General features: G+C 38.1%; 1 pseudogene; it reads left to right on the top strand.

Annotated features, from left to right (window-relative positions):
- LOC105723647 (small ribosomal subunit protein eS4, X isoform-like) overlaps positions 1-14,471 on the top strand; it is a 612,439-nt pseudogene that overhangs the window by 397,810 nt on the left and 200,158 nt on the right.

Below are 14,471 nucleotides of genomic sequence, written 5' to 3' on the forward strand. Positions count from 1 at the left end.
TTCATACTTTTGCCTGTTGTGAAAATAATTGTTCTCATTGCTCAATTGTAATATTGCATAGTGTGAAAATGCTATAATTTATCAATTCCTAAAGTTGTTTTTGACTAATGAAACCTTCTTTAAAGTATTTGTAGCTCGACAGTAAAAGCAGAATTCATGAAAGGAAAAATTGATAATTATTTTTTATAAATGGTAAATTATAATTGATAAATTATTGAACATCACCAAAATTAATTTTTGCTGTGTGAAAACTCATATGAAGAGACAAAAAAGACAAGCTACAGACTAAGGAAAACCATTGCAAAATCCATTATGACAAAGGACTAATTTTTAGAATATATAAAAAGCCACAAAAACACAACAGTAAAATCCAACAAATCCAATTAGAAAATGAGTAAGAAACATGAAGAGACTTCACTGAAGAAGTTATAGACATAGCAAATAAGCACACACAAAGATGTTCAATATCATTAGTCATTAGGGAAATGCAAATTAAAACCACAGTGAAATATTATTGTCCACTTACCAGAATGGCTAAAATAAGAAATAGTGGTGATACCACATGCTGACAAGGATGCAGGTAAACTAAATTGCTTATACATTGCTGGTATAGATACGAAATGGCACAGCCATTCTGGATAAGAGGCAGTTTCTTATAAAACTAAATATGCAATTACTATATGACCCACCATTTGCATTCCTGGGCATTTATTCCAGAGAACATTTGTTTACACAAAAACCTGTACACAAATGTTCGCAGGAACTTTATTTGTAATAGCCAAAACCTGGAGTCCGCCCAGATGTTTTTCAATGGGTAAGGGGTTAAGCAAACTGTGGTATAACCATACTATGGAATACTAGTCAGAAAACAGAAAGGAAAAAAAAGCCACTGAACCACTGACATAAACAACTTGGCTGAATCTCAAAAAAAAATTTATATAGAATGGAAAACGGATACACAAGGATAGCCACACCTCATTTCCCCTTCCCCATCTGTAAACCCCAGCAACCACTGTCTGTTCTCCATTTCTATAATCTTGTTATTTCAAAAATGTTAATGAATGGGATATGAATGGAATTATACAGTGGGTAACTTGTGGGATTGTCTTTTTTCAGTCTGTATACATGTACTGCCTATGTGATAAAACTGTATAGAATACACACACATACACAAGTATACACGTAAAACTAGAGAACTCTGAATGAGACTGGTGAGTTATATCACTGTCAATATTCTGATTGTGGATTGTGCTATTACAAAATGTAAGGGTAAGACTGGGTATGTGGTACATGAGCTCTCTCTGTGTTATTCCTTATGATTCATGTAAAGCTACAACTACCTTAATATAACTCAATAAGAACCTGTATTTATTATGTTTAGCAGTCATTTCTAACTTAAAAATAAGTTACTATAATAAGATTGTATTCTTCCTACAAAGCTGAGATCAGCTTCTTTAATGGTTGTTTTTGCTTAATAGTAATTATTATTGATAAGAAATAATAATAATGGTTACTAGAGACTTGGGGAGAGATCATTTGAAGCATGCAATTCTTAAAATAATCTAGCATTTATCAAAGTGGCAAGCTTTGGCCACCAAATGGCACTTGGGAAAGGAAGGTACCAGATAAAGGAATATGGTAAAACTATGTTCAGTTTGCAAACATGCTGAGGGTCTAATGACAAGACTTTCTATGTCTCTGAAAACTACCTGCCAAGGGATAAGTGTGTCAAGGACTAAGCCAGAAGAATTCTAGTCTTATACTCCAGATTTGTTTCAGAGGCATTACAAGAGAGCAACATGAGAAACATAGAGCTCATACTATGGTGGAAAACATATTTAAAGAAATGACCCCTCAAAGAGACTTTAACATGCCACTGGATTCCGAGGATTTTATCAGGAACTTGAGCCCATGGTGGCAAAGGACTGGTTGCAGAAGTGACAGAAAAACATGAATGAATGGATGGCTTCTGAAAAGGCAGTTGGTACAAAAGGACAGTTATGGGGGAAAAAACTCACACTGTCTTTCCTCTGCTCTCACACTACAACAATAATCAACACAGAAGACTTCTGTGACCAAATGTGTGGGGATTTCTCCCCACCAACAAGCAGTTAATCTGCGGCAGACACCAGCTGGGTGCCCTTAATTAATTTTCAACACTATCTACCCTGGAGCTAGCATCAGATCCCACAAGGTGGGGGCTCAGTCCCTAAGACTACCTCTCACTTCCAGTGCCAACCGCAAGCCCCAGGTTCTTTTTCCTGTGCTTCTGACTGACCAGCTATTAATTCACAACCGTCTCCTTGGATATGATTACCTTTACTGGAGTAGCTCACGAAACTCAGGGAAACATTTACTCTCATTTACTTGCTTATTACAAAGGATATTTTAAAGGATACAAATAAATAGCCATATGAAGAGATTTATATGGCAAAGTCTGGAAGTGTCCCAAGCACAGAAGCTTCTGTCCCTGTGGAATTGAGGTGTGTCATCCTCCCAGCACATGTTTGAGCTCTTGCTCACTTTTCTGCTAGCATCTGTGTGTTTAGCTATCCAGGAGCTCTCTGAACCTAGTCCTTTTGAATTTTTATGGAAGCTTTATTAAGCATAATTAATTAAACTATTGGCCATTGGTGATCAACTTAAACTTCAACCCCACTTTCCTCCCCAGTAGTTGATGGCGGGGCTAAAATTTCCAATCCTTTAATCCTGCTTTGGTCTTTCCTGTGATCAGCCCCATTCTGAAGCTGCTAGGGGCTGCCAGTCATCAGTCTGCCAATCAATAGCATAACAAAAGACATCACTTTGGAGTTTCTAAGGATTTTAGAAGTTGTATGTCAGGAAAGATGATTGAATGCCAAATATATATTTTACATTATTACAGACAGAAAATTATATTATTCTTCATCTGAAATAAAAAAGAAAAATTCCAATATTTCTGAATGAATTGTTGAGATTGGGTTAAGGAATCTAGTCCTCCAAACAAGCCAGACTAAGTATGGTCTAACCATAACTAAAAACAAAACAAAATCTAAAATTCAAAATTATTCCACATAGGTGATTTTATTTGTGATGTTTGATCTGAAACTTGATATCCCATCAATATGCAAACATGGAGGAACTTGAAGATTGGCTAATGGCAATGTAGGCAGCTTGCATATAATACCTGAAATTCACCAAAATGCTTTATTTTATTGATAAGTCACACAGATTCCCCAGTGTGTACCTGGCATAAAATAGGAGCTAAATAAATCTTTGCAAGAAGAAAGAGAATACAAAAAGAAGAAAGGAAAGAAGGAAAAGGAGGAATGAGGTGACCATATTTTAAGCTTTGGATGAATTTATATACCTAAAGACAAAAAATTAAATAAAATGTGTTTGATTAAAATGTTCAATAAGTAGAAGACATTGACATTTCATCACCTCATACCATCTAACCTTCTCTCTAGTAAACCATTGATTAGTAAGTTAATATATACATTTAGATTAATTTCAAAAGTCCATAATTATGAAAAATATAAATTGAGATGACTGTTTAAAATGAATTCCTTTCTCTCTCTCCTTCCCTCAGAAAACTCTGGGTGAGAAAGGAAGAAATATGGTTAGACTACAGTGATACCGTTCCCCCATCTAAGCATTTGACTTAAGAAATAGAAACTGTCCATGATTATTGAGTAGGCATGGCAGTTCAACTGAAGGATGATCAATGGACTTCAACTCAGATGCAGAGCTTGATTGACAGAAGATTATTATCATTCAAGCTAATGGAGAACTTGAATTGAACTCAATGGTGTTAGAAAGTGAGAAAATGGTAAGTCTTTCTAAATGAGAAAAAATAATGTCTTTGGTGAGTTAATCCTTTTAGCCTGAGTCTCTATGATATTTGACAATATAAAAGTTTGCATCTTCAAATGATCTTTTTCAATTTAGATGATTATCAATGTTCTTGGTTGCTATTATTTAGTATATTTCACAGAAAGAGGCTAGAAATTGCCTTCTTTCCTCCAGGTAAGAGTAACTGAGCATTATAAAGGTTTTCTGCCAAAAGCATGGAGCCTCAGATAAGTAATCTCATCCTTCACCTAAGATAAATAAGCTATTAAAAATTAAGAAAAAAAGAAACTGAATGTGTGAAATGCACAGACAATGTTGTAGAAGCCTCATTTGTAAGACCGTGAGTCTTCCCCATTGTTTTGCCACAATGCTGAATCTTCTCTATTTGTATTTTTGTTTACGGATTTTTCTCTTTCTCAGGCTGAAGTGTTTTGTTCATGAGACTGAAAGGCTGCCAGGACTGGTCCATCTGGCTTGCCAAATGGATAGTGCTCACTGGAGCAATGCCACATGTATACCAGCAGAAAGTTTAATTTCTGGGCAGTCTAACACCCCGGCTCCTTTTTCAGTGTAATAGAGACCACATTTCTGTTTTCCAGAAACTTCTCCAATTGGCCTGAATGCTGTCACCTTGTCTTGCCTCCCATAATCTTGATCCCAGTCTCTAGAGAGCTCAAGAGTGCAAATTCTCCTTTCTATCAAGTCCAAAGCAGTGAAATGAGTTTGATGAAAAGGGTTATGGCAAGTGAAAAATCACTATGTTACATTTGATTACATTTGTCTGACCTTGAACAATCTTAGGAGCCAGAGTAGTCATTTCAGTTAAGTAATTTAGTTTAAATTGCTTAATTAAGAAATAAAATTTCATGAAATTCCCTAGATTAATTTGCACTTATACTTAAGAGCATCAACATTTATAATCAATTTAAAGAGGAAATAGGCCTAGAGTATTTTATAGTTTGCAGTGAAATCTAATTGGATTCATTTGGGCTGAAATAGGAAATAAAGAGAGATCTGATATATTTTTAATTTCCCACATCTTAAGAACAATAATGGGCATTTAATCTTAGTGAGACACTGAGCTTTAGACTTGAAACTGCGGAAATTGTGGATTTTGGAGATAAGTGGCAGATGCCCCCTGTGTTCTTACCTTTCAGGGAAGGTATTCAGCGTCTAGATTGCAGGAACCCACAGGCTGTGTTGGCCTCTGCGTCAGCAGAGCAGGAAGGGTGCCTGGAGCTGCCAAGGCCTGCTCTTCTCAGCCTCTGCAAATGTTCTCTATCCAAACCCTCCCCTCCCCTCTTTCTCTAGAAGATTTAAATGAGAATGTCAAGATTAGATATGCGTGTTTATCAAGATTAGATATGATATGAGTGTTTAAGAAGATTCTGTGTGACATGCAAGATAGTGACTTCAGAGGGAACAGACTGAGAGACAGCAGGGCATTTTTGATGCCATGTGTCTGTCCTAGTCAGAGATCCTAAGATCCTGAAGTAAGACAGCAGTAGTAGAAATGGAGAAGAGATATTATAGCGGTCATATCGAAAAATTTGGTGATCTACTGGGACAAGTTGGGGAAAAAAAGAAGGATGAGGGAGAAAGAAAAAGCAAGGATGGCTAGCAAGTTTCTGCCTTGGGTGACAACTAGTCCCCATGTATCTATATCTTCAAGCTTGCCTGGAGCTGGGCAGGTTTATGACTGTCATACCATCCTTTTATTTTCCAATGTGTTTCAGTTTGGCAGACAAACTTATATGGTCACTTTAGTAAAAGAATGAATGACAATCACATTGGGAACCTCAGGGAAGAGATGAGTTGAAAAGAGGTTTTAGACCTATTATATTTGAAATGCCTATGATACAATTGTATTTATTCACTCACTTCCTTTAAATCATTGTTCAAACATTCCCTTTTCATTGAGCTTCCCCTGAACATCTAATTTAATGCTTCAACTTCCCCCCGACCAGTCTTTAATCCTCCTTTTTTTGCTCTACTTTTTCTTTAATTATGGCACTTTACATCTTCTGTCATGTTGTGTAATTCACTTATTCAGGATGTTTATTGACGACTGCTTGCCCTCTTCTAGGATGGGAAGCCCCTTATGGACAAGAATCTTAGGGTCTTCTGCTTAATGACGTATCCAAGCACTTAAAACAGTGCTTTCTATTTTGAAGGCGATCAGTGAATAATTTTGGAAAGAATAAATGAGTGAATGAATTTAACCAATATAGATTGCATGCCTAGAGTGTCCCAGGATGTTCAACACAAAGTGAATCATATAATTTTAGTAACAAGAGAGGTCTACACTAGTGTGTGTCTGTAGCAAGTAGACCATGTTTGAAGCTGTGGCGTGATTAATATGCTGTGGGGAAATCATTTTAAATGAGATAAGAACGGGTCTTGGGACTGAGCATAGAAATGAAGAACAATTAGGTGAGGATGTGAGAAGAGAAATTTGGATGGAAAATGAGTAGGAGTGGCCAAGAAAATAAGCAGAACCAGGAAAGTGTAGTTTTATAGAAACTGAGGGGGATTAAAAGTTTTTTTTAAGAAAAGGGAATTGTCAAGAGTATGAAATAAAATGCATTATTCAAGTAAACCCTGAATAGTTGTCATCAAATTTGTTATGGGCTGAACTGTACCCCTTCCACCATATTCACATATTGAAGCCCAATATGACTGTATTTGGAGATAGGATCTTTAAAGAGGTGATGAAAGTTAATTGAGGTCATAAGGATGGGCCCTGATCCAGTGGGACTGGTGTTCTCATAAGAGAGAAAGACATTAGAGGTGCACTCATGTAGGTGAAAGACCATGTGAGGACACAACAAGATGGTGGCCATCTGCTCGCCAAGGAGAGTGGCCTCAGGAGAAACCAAACTCGTTACTACCTTGACCCTGGACTTCCAGCCTCCATAACTGTGAGAAATATATTTCTATTGTGTGAGCTACCCAGTCTTGGTATATTGTTCTGGAAGTCTTAGCAGACTAATAAAATTGTCATTATAAGAATGGTGGGATTGAAGTCACAACATTTTTCAACAATGTCTAAAGCTGATACCATAAAGCAGTAGGGTAAGGAGTCAAAGGAGGGGTGAGTATAATCTCCTCTTTACAGAATGGTAGTTATGTGGGAGGAGAGAAATGACCCAGGAACCAGAATCTGTGTGGGAACCCCAGGAAAGAGCCATAAAAAGTGGTTGGCATAAATTTCCAAGAGACAAGTTGATCACCTTCACGCTATAATTTTACAATATTATGCATATTGATTAGATTAGGGGATATTTGTTTTGTAACCAAAGGAAATTCTTGGTAGTTTTAAATTTGAGACGAGTAGGAGAATATGATGAAGATATTAACAATGAAACTAATGTTCTTTGGGCATGATTTCTGGGTCACTGAAATAGCCTAGACCTATGGAGCTAAAAGCTGTCCTAGGTGGTGAAAAAGAGAAGAAAAATAATAATAATAATAACATTTAAAGCTACCACCCAACTTAATTCTTTCACATTGCTGAGTTTAAAGACTGCTATATGAATATAAAAGCACAGCCCAATTAAGGATATAGTCTTTTACTTAAAAACTAATATATTAGACACTGTTATAATATCACTAGAAATGGAAAGAGAGACAATTAAATTCCCCAAAATTTCTCTTAGAATAGTATTATTTGTGGTTAAAAGGAATAATGTCATAGTCAGCTTCTGGGTTGGGATGGTGAGGCCACAGAGAACATAGCTGAGTAATAACAGATGATCACTAGACCACTTTCTTAAGAAGGTGGAAGTTAAATGCAAGGATTTATTCAAATAAGTGAATGTCCAAACTAGACTACTGTCTTCAGCATTCTTTTTTTCTTCTTTTCTCCCCTCAAATGTCTTCATTTCTTCTCTAAATAAACAAGGAGCAAATATTTTTAAAGATGGGTTTAATAATGTGCCAAGTATTAGCATCTCTGGACTGGCCACGTTATTATCTCTATCACCACCTCAAATCTTACCTTCCTGAAGGGTATTGATTGCTTCTGAAGGGTCCTTTAACCCCTTCCAAGATTTTGCCTTCTATACTAATTGTGGTGGACAGATTCTAAGGTGGAGTCCACCCTTATATCCCCTGCCTCCTGGCATGAGTGGTACCTGGGACTTGCTTCTAACCAATAGAATATGGAATATTAATGGCTATTACTCCATGATTACTTGCTATCAGACTTGCTCTAGAGATGAACCTTGCTGACCTAAGTTAGCACCCTTTTTGGGAATATCCATAAGGTGAGGAACTGCAGGCAGCCTAGGATATCAGTTTGTTATCACAGGCAGTCTTGGATATCAGTTTGTTACAGTAGTTACAAAAATCAGTAGGAGAGAGAATGAAAATTTCAGTGTTTGAGCCAGATGAATTCATGTCTTTTAAAGGCAATTTTAGGATAGATTGATCACCTTAAAAAAGAAAGTGAAAAATGCCAGTGAAGGCTGGGCACAGTGGCTTAGACGTGTAACCCCAGCACTTTGGGAGGCCAAGGTGGCTGGATCATGAGGTTGGGAGTTCAAGACCAGCCTGGCCAACATGGTGAAACCCCATCTCTGCTAAAGATACAAAAAATTAGCTGGGCATGATGACATATGCCTGTAATCCCAGCTACTTGGGAGTCTTGAGGCAGGAGAATCGCTTGAATCCGGGAGGCAGAGGTTGAAGTGAGCCAAGATTGCGCCATTGCACTCCAGCCTGGGCAACAGGGCAAGACTCCATCTCAAAAAAAAAAAAAAAAATGCCAGTGAATAAACTCAAAACAGAATACACATATACACACTGATCAATCCTATTTCATTTCTTTTATCCTTTACCTTTAATAAAGTATCAAGAGTGTCCCTGTATATGTACAGTTTTAAAAATGATACCATTTTAGTTACAGCTAAATTTGTTTCCCTTGTAGGAAGTTAATTTTTCTAATGGCATTCAAGAAAATCTTCACAAAATCATTCTTATTTTTTATAGCTTTTTTGAAATTTTTACATTAGGGCAGAGTGTGAAAACCCTGCCTTTCTTCTGAGTAAGAGATGAAATTGCCTAATACAAATCAAGTATGGGTGTGGAAAAGAGAACTTTCAGAAAACTCCCCAAATGCAAAGACATGATTCCTTTACCCTGTATTTGCTATATAAAGCCCTCTAAGAGCATTAACTTTTCTTCAATTAACTGCTTTTTAGGAAAATACAGAGTTGAATGTGGTTTACAGCCAAGGAAGATTGGAGACGCTGACTTAAAAGTATGTCTGCAACAATCATTACATAATTAACAATAATAACTTATGTTTGGATGTCACTTTACAAGTGTTAATAATTTTATGAAATTTAACTATGAGATTACATTTGACATTTGGAGAAAGGGAGAGAGAGAAGGAGATAGTGAGTAAAAGAGAGAAAGGAGATAAAGCAAGGGAAAGAGAGAAAGCCAAGACAAGAGTGGAGATTTTATACTTTCTACTTTAAGGTACCATCATCCCACCTCATTTTATTAGCATTTGTGCATATGTGGACACCAGACTTTTATCCATCTACCACTCATACAGGAACACCAAAGAGGGGAAGGAGATTCATCAGCTTATCCAGAAAATCCTGATTCTTTATATCAGTCCTCCTCCTGAAAGTGTGAGCACTAAGTTCTGAATCTTTGAACACCAGAATTGATTCTCTGAGAAAGAAATTGGGGCCTGAAGAGGTCGGATGCCTTGTCCAATAAGAATAAGAGCTGGCACATAAAAGAAGGTGCCCACCATTTCTTGAGGTCTTACTTTGTATTGGCCACTTCAAATCCATCACTGTTAATGCTTTCAGGAAGCCTTATATATAAGAGGAAAGTGAGACTCAAAGTTTAAGGTAGTTGCTTATAACACAATTAATAAATAACATATGGGGGGATTTAAATCGAGGTCTTTTAATTCAATAGCCATGCCCCTTTGATTAACTAGGTACTACTTGAGAATCCAGATCTCTTTATTCCCAACTGTGGCTTCTGTTTTAGCAATGAGTCTGACCTGAGTTCTAAGTTCAAGTCAGTCTTATGAGGATTTATCCAGAGATTGTTTCTCTCATACAGTAACTAGAACTTGGGCTGGTGAGAAGGTAGAAGGGTAGCTGTTAGGAAAGAGTCCTTGTGTGTATGGTGTATGTGTGTTGCACTCATGCAGGAGCACATGTGGCTTTGCTATAAGAGGTGCGGCAAATAGTGGATGTTCTCTTTAATATTTATCCACAGAGCTATGTTTTTATTTTTATTTTTTGCCATTTATTTGAAGTATAACTTTTCATTGCCTCCATAAGAAGTTTTTTATCAACATGTATCTTCAGATACCTGTTTGAAAGGCCATGGTGACTGAGCCAGTGTAAGCCATTTCAATTCTGGTTAGATCATCATTCCTAAAACCATTCGTTTGGTGTCACGGACCCTAAGTTTCCTTTAGGAAAGGCAGTGGAAATTTACAGGCACTGAAGGACCCTGTCAAAGGCACCAGACTTTGGAAGGAGCCCTGGATATAATGTGGCACAGCGAGTATTTACACAACAAATGGAAAGCTTTTCAAGAACAGAAGGTGCAGGCAGACACAATAGTCTCTTAGTCACACTTTAATGAGCCAGGGCTCTTGGCTGAATGGATGCTCAGTAACAGGATGTCTGTGCAATGAGAAAACAAGCAGAGGATGCTGGGGATTTGCCTGGACAGGCATCTCCAAAGGGAGGGAAAAATGACTCATGACACTTGAGCTAAGTTGACACCACTGCCATCACCCTTGGAAAGCAATTTGTGGGCAGAGATCTAGGCTGTTTATAAAAATGACGTGAACAGCAGCTTCAGCCTCAGGAGGCTTCATAGGAATAGATAAAGAAGAGGATTACAGAAGCTAAAGCTTTTGTTTAAAGAGAGATTACAAAGCATTTATTTCGGATCAAGTCAGCCTGAAGCTTAACAGCTAAAACTTGCCCTTTTTTCTGCTCTGTGATGAGTTTTGCTCTTAAACTGAGTGCTCAAATGGGAAGATGAAGATAAGGCTTTATTTTGAATGACCTCAAATGAGGCCATTGGTTTTTCACTCTTTTGTTAATATGAATCAGGAAACATGAAGATTAGTAAAGATTCTAATCAATTGCCCAACATTAGTTTTTCTAGTAACAAGGGCAAATGTGCTTTTTAAGTACTCAAAGGTGAAAAGGAAATCATACAGCAAGAAAGGGGATGCAACAAGGTTAATGCCTGCAAAGCTTTTCACGAATGTCATTTCTGTGTTGGAAATTGTTCAAAGACTGCCCATGTTGGGAAGGTAAAAAAAAAAAAAAGTTTAAAAATACTTAATCTAAATCCCTTCTGAGACTGAATTGGATTGACTGCATGGCTGATCCAGTGACTGCAAAAACCTATACATTCAGGAGGTGACTTTTAAAAAATGAATTGATAGTGTGGCTGGCAAGATGGCCAAATAGGACCAGCTCCGGTCTGCAGCTCTCAGTGGGATCAACGCAGAAGGTGAGTGATTTATGCATTTCCAGCTGAGGTACCCAGCTCATATCATTGGGAGTGGTTAGACAGTGGGTGTAGCCCATGAAGCGCAGGCCAAAGCAGGGTGGGACATCACCTCATCCCGGAAGCACAAGAGGTCAGGGAATGGGGTTGAGGAACTCCCTCCCCTAGCAAGAGAAGCCGTGAAGGACTGTTTTATGAGGGACAGTGCATTCCAGCCCAGATACTATGCTTTTCCCATGGTCTTTGCAATCTGCAGACCAGGAGATTCCCTCGGGTGCCTACACCACCAGGGCCCTGGGTTTCAAGCACAAAACTGGGCAGCCATTTGGGCAGACACCAAGCTAGCTGCAGGAGTATTTTTTCATACCCTAGTGGTATGAAATGGAATGCCAGTGAGACATAACCATTCACTCCCCTGGAAAGGGGGCTGAAGTCAGGGAGCCAAGTGGTCTAGCTCAGTGGATCCTACCCCCATGAAGCCCAGGAAGCTAAGATCCACTTGCTTGAAATTCTTGCTGCCAGCACAGCAGTCTGAAGTCAACCTGGGATGCTTGAGCTGAGTGCAGGGAGGGGCATCCACCACTACTGAGGCTTGAGTAGGCAGTTTTCCCCTCACAGTGTGAACAAAGCACCCAGGATTTCAAACTGGGTGGAGTCCAGCAACAACACAAAGGTGCTGTAGCCAGACTGCCTCTCTAGATTCCTCTTCTGGGCAGGGTGTATCTGAAAGAAGGGCAGCAGCTGCAGTCAGGGGTTTATAGATAAAACTCCCATCTCCCTGGGACAGAGCACGTGGGGGAAGAGGTGGCTATGGGCACAGCTTCAGCAGACTTAAACATTCCTGCCTGCTGGTTCTGAAGAGAGAAGCAGATCTCCCAGCACACTGCTCAAGCTCTGTTAAGGGACAGACTGCCTTCTCAGGTGGGTCCCTGACCCCCATGCCTCCTGACTAGGAGGCACCTCCCAGCAGGGCTCAATAGACACCTCGTGCAGGAGAGGTCCAGTTGGCATTTGGTGGGTGCCCCTCTAGGATGAAGCCTCCAGAGGAAGAAATAGGCAGAAATCTTTGCTGTTTTGCAGCCTGTGCTGGTGATACCCAGGCAAACAGGGTCTGGAGTGGACCTCCAGCAAACTCCAGCAGACCTGCAGGAGAGGGGCTTGACTGTTAGAAGAAAACTAACAAACAGAAAGAAATAGCATCAACATCCGTAAAAAGGACGTCCACACTAAAACCCCATATGAAGGTCACCAACAGCAAAGACCAAAGATAAATAAATCCACAAAGATGAGGACAAAACAGTGCAAAAAGGCTGAAAATTCCAAACACCAGAAGGCATCTTCTCCTCCAAAGGATCACAACTCTTTGCCAACAAGGGAACAAAACTGAATGGAGAATAAGTTTGACAAATTGACAGAAGTAGGCTTCAGAAGCTGGGTAATAGCAAACTCCTCTGAGCTAAAGGAGCATATTCTAACCCAATGCAAGGAAGCTAAGAGCCTTGAAAAAAGGTTAAAGGAATTGCTAAGTAGAATAACCAGTTTAGAGAAGAACATAAATGACCTGATGGAGCTAAAAAACACAGCACAAGAACTTCAGGAAGCATAAACAAGTATCAATAGCTGAATCAATCAAGCAGAAGAAAGATAGCAGAAATTGAATATCAACTTAATGAAATAAAGCATAAGACAAGATTAGAGAAAAAACAATGAAAAACCTCCAAGAAATATGGCACTATGTGAAAAGACCAAACCTACGTTTGAATGGTGTACCTAAAAGTGACGGGGAGAATGGAACCAAGTTGGAAAACACTCCTCAGGTTATTATCCAGGAGGACTGCCTCAACATAGCAAGACAGGCCAACATTCAAATTCAGGAAATCCAGAGAACACCACAAAGATACTTCTTGAGAAGAGCAGCCCAAGACTCCCATCTCCCTGGGACAACTGGAATAATTGTGAGATTCACTAAGGTTAAAATGAAGGAAAAAATATTAAGGGCAGCCAGAGAGAAAGGACAGGTTACCCACAAAGGGAAGCCCATCAGACTAACAGTGGATCTCTTGGCAGAAACCCGACAAGTCAGAAGAGATTGAGGACCAATATTCAACATTCTTTAAAAAAAAGAATTTTCAACCCAGAATTTCATATCCAGCCAAACTAAGCTTCATAAGAGAAGGAGAAATAAAATCCTTTACAGACAAGCTGAGAAATTTTGTCATCACCAGGCCTGCCTTACAAGAGCTCCAGAAGGAAGCACTTATAAATATGGAAAGAAAAAACAAGTACCAGCCATTGCAAAAACACATCAAATTGTAAAACCATCAACACTATGAAGAGACTGCATCAACTAATGAGCAAAATAACCAGCTAGCATCATAATGACAGGATCAAATTCACACATAAAAATATTACCCTTGTTCTCACTTATAGGCAGGTGTTGAACAATGAGAACACACAGACATAGGGAGGGGAGCATCACATACTGGGTTCTGTTGTGGGGGAGTAGGGGAGGGAGGTTGAGGAGGGATAACATGGGGAGAAATGCCAGATATAGGTGATGGGGGGATGGAGGCAGCAAACCACATTGCCATATAGGCACCTATGCACCAATCCTGCATGTTCTGCACATGTGCCCCAAAACCTATAATATATATATATATATAATATATAATTATATATATATTATATTCTGCACAGGTACCCCAGAACCTGAAGTGCAACAATATATAATATATATTTTTTATATATATAATATATAATATATTATTGTATATTATATATATTATATTATATTATGTATTATATTATATATAATATACAATAACATAATATATTATTGTATATTATATATATTATATTATGTATTATATTATATATAATATACAATGGCATATAAGATATTATTATATTGTGCACATGTGCCCCAGAATCTATGATATATATATAATATATATATAATTATATATATAATTATGTGCAGAATATAATAATATAATTATATAAAATATATAACATTATATTCTGTACATGTGCCCCAGAACCTATGATATATATATATAATATATATATTATATATTACATAATATATATAATTATATTATATATAATTATTAATATATAAAAAT

The sequence above is a fragment of the Aotus nancymaae genome, unplaced genomic scaffold (genome assembly GCF_030222135.1).
Source record: "Aotus nancymaae isolate 86718 unplaced genomic scaffold, 86718_ANA_hifiasm-v0.15.2.pri h1tg000029l, whole genome shotgun sequence".
Lineage (NCBI taxonomy): Eukaryota > Metazoa > Chordata > Mammalia > Primates > Aotidae > Aotus > Aotus nancymaae.